General features: G+C 55.2%; 1 protein-coding gene across 1 annotated transcript in view; it reads right to left on the bottom strand.

The window, feature by feature from the left end:
* Nucleotides 1-792, bottom strand: part of STRBP (spermatid perinuclear RNA binding protein) — a 70485-nt gene extending 69693 nt beyond the window's left edge. The window contains exon 1 of the mRNA XM_026090002.1: nucleotides 774-792. The gene's annotated coding sequence lies outside the window, so the exon portion shown is untranslated. The remainder of the gene's footprint in view (nucleotides 1-773) is intronic.
* Between the last annotated feature and the right edge of the window lie 1890 nt (nucleotides 793-2682).

The raw sequence follows: 2682 nt of genomic DNA on the forward strand, positions 1-2682 counted from the left end.
CCGTGCCCCCGGCCAGCTCCTCCGGCTCCGCAGCGGCGAGCGGGGCTCAGGCACGTGACAGCGCCCAGCGCCCCCATAGGCTGGGGCTGCCGGGCAACGTGAGCCCGCCCCCTCCCTGCACCTGAGAGGGAGCCTTACGCTAACTGCGTAAGGGGATGCCGGGCCGCAGCGCCAATTCCGGAACCGGCCGTTTCCTCCCTCCTCGCGGCAGGCCAACGCAGCCTTACGGAATTGACGTAAAGTTTCTCGGCTCTGTCTGTCAGATTTCCTACCTGGGGTCGCTACGCCTCGTGTAAACTGCGCAGTCCCACCCGCGGGAGAGGGCTTCCTACGGTTTAGAGAGCGCCTGTCTCTGCGTGGGTTAAGAGGCCAAGCCCGCACCTACGAACGTCACTTACGTAAAACMCCTCAAAGAGGTTAGTCTTCCTTACGAATTCTCCGTAATGTCGTCAGCGCGGGCGCTGCACCTGAGAGGGCTTCCTCTGCGCAAATGCCGTAGCCGCCGGCGTAGGTGCTAGCGTGCCGGGCGCAGAGTACGCAAGCGGCGCGGTAGGGTCCTCCGCATCCCCGGCGGGCCCGGCGAGAGGCAGGTGTGTGTGTGTGTGTGGCGGGGTGTGTGTGGTGGGGGGAGACTCGCCGCCGCGCCGTCTCCCCTCAGCGGGGGCAGCAGCCGCCGCCCGCTCCCCCCCGGGCCGGGGCGCCCCTGAGGGGCCTGGGCGCGGGGTCGGACCCCCCCCTCGCCGCGGCCCCGGGCCGCCGGTGTCAGTACTCACCACAGACACGCGCGTCGCCGCCGGGCTGAGCGGGCCGGGGGAGCGCGTCGCCGGCGCCTGCCCTCCCCGGCGGGGGCCCCCGCTCTGCGCCGAGGCCGCCTCGCACCCCCGGGGCGGCCGCCGGGCCCGGGGGGCCGAGGGGAGGGGGGCGAGGGCGGGCTGAGGCGCGGGGCAGGGCAGGGCAGGGCGCTGCCGCCGCCGCTCGCACCCTGCCTGGTCTTCCCAGCCCCGTGTCGAGACACAGAGCGGTGCGCTTAGTGACCGGTTACCTAGGAGCAGCGTTTCCGGGTGGATAGTCGGCTTCTTCCACATGGATTCCTCAGCGGTTGTCTGGAAGGAGGCGGAATCGAGGCTCGTCCGCGGTGCCGTTAGGCTTCGCGGGCAGCGCGGGGTTCGGCGAGCTCCATTTTGCCCGCACGCAAATCGAGACAAAGCCTCGGGTTCGAGTTAGCGCTCAGCCGTGCGCCGGCGATGCCGCCTAATCCCGGGCATCTGGCTGCTCTGGAGCCCCGTCTGCCCTGGGCGCTGCTGTGAGGTTGAAGAGAGAGCTCAGGGCAGTGCTGCTCTTAAAACTCTTCAGAGAAGTGCTAGCATGCCTAAACCTCTGGGTATGAGGGGGGATGGCTGAGTCTGTGTGGTTTTTTTTGTTTTGTTTTTGTTATTTTTTAATTTATATCTATTCTATAGAACCTTTATGATTCTGCCTCAACATCCAGTGGCCAGTATCTTCAAATCTGAGTGATTCATTTGAGGGTATTTGACCCGTAATTTGTGCAAAAATAAGATTTTTTTTCCCCCTCCTTAAGACTTGGCACATTAGTATCAATGTAAGTGATGAAGATTTCCAGAGCTGATTGTGTGAGTGCTTTGAAATTTCTGTCAGATTTTCTAGTTTAAGGGCCTTTTCAGACTCAGCTTTCAACATATCAGTCCATGGCAATCTCTTATATAATACAGATTTTCACACTTTCAAAAATAATTTTGTATAAGCTGTAAAGACAAGAGACAATTGACTGGGGAGCTCCATGCCAAAATAATCAGTGCACATTATGTTGTGCTAAAGGGGGCTATGAGGGAACTTTGGCAAAAGGCGGTAGGATCAGGAGATCCGCAGTGCTGAAGTAAAGCGGTAACTTTCATTCAAAAGAGCAATTTGCAGCATTTAGAGTGGAACCAAAAAACACATGTGCATGACTAACTTTGTGTGATGAGAGGTCCAGCTTGCTCAGACTGAACGGCTTGCAGTTTGTGTGCTTCTTCACAAGGCTGTGGCTGAAATGTCACCATAGTTCTGAACTGTCACATACAACTCTACTTTTATAACAAACTTGTGCTTATGGTGTTTAAGGAGGGATGTCAAAAATGGGTTAAAAGGAGAAATAAATCTAAGGAATCTCAATTTTTGCTGTCAAATGTAGAATCAAGATTTTTCAAAGCAATGAAGAGCTTGCCTGAATCCCCTGTGTTCCCTTAAAAATGTAGGCCCTTTTTCTTGCTGGAAAATCAAGGACTGGTCCAAGGGCTTAATGTGAAGAGAGAACTCTTCTTTTGGGGGGAGGGAGGGATTGATTATAGCAAATAAAGACATAATAGAAGCGTAGCCCAGAGGAGAGCTGCTGGAGGAGACAGTGGAATGGGAAGGGGCAACTGTGAAAGAGTAGTGGCTGTGCAGTGGAGCTGAAAATGTAGCAAGGAGAAAAAAAAATCTGCAGGAGACAGCATCTCAGATAGTGAAGCTTTTGCAGAGGCAGAAGAAAGATATTCTCAGCTGAGATCTGGGCTATATGTTTTATGAAATCCTGCATTTTTCTATTGAATTTTCCCTTGGGCTAGTAATTTGCCAAGGGCAAAAACACAGAGGAAAGGGGATTGATGGATTAGTTTAGAATACAGGGAATTGGAAGAGCTT

Source organism: Apteryx rowi, unplaced genomic scaffold, assembly GCF_003343035.1.
Source record: "Apteryx rowi isolate R43461 unplaced genomic scaffold, aptRow1 scaffold_120, whole genome shotgun sequence".
Classification (NCBI taxonomy): Eukaryota; Metazoa; Chordata; class Aves; order Apterygiformes; family Apterygidae; genus Apteryx; species Apteryx rowi.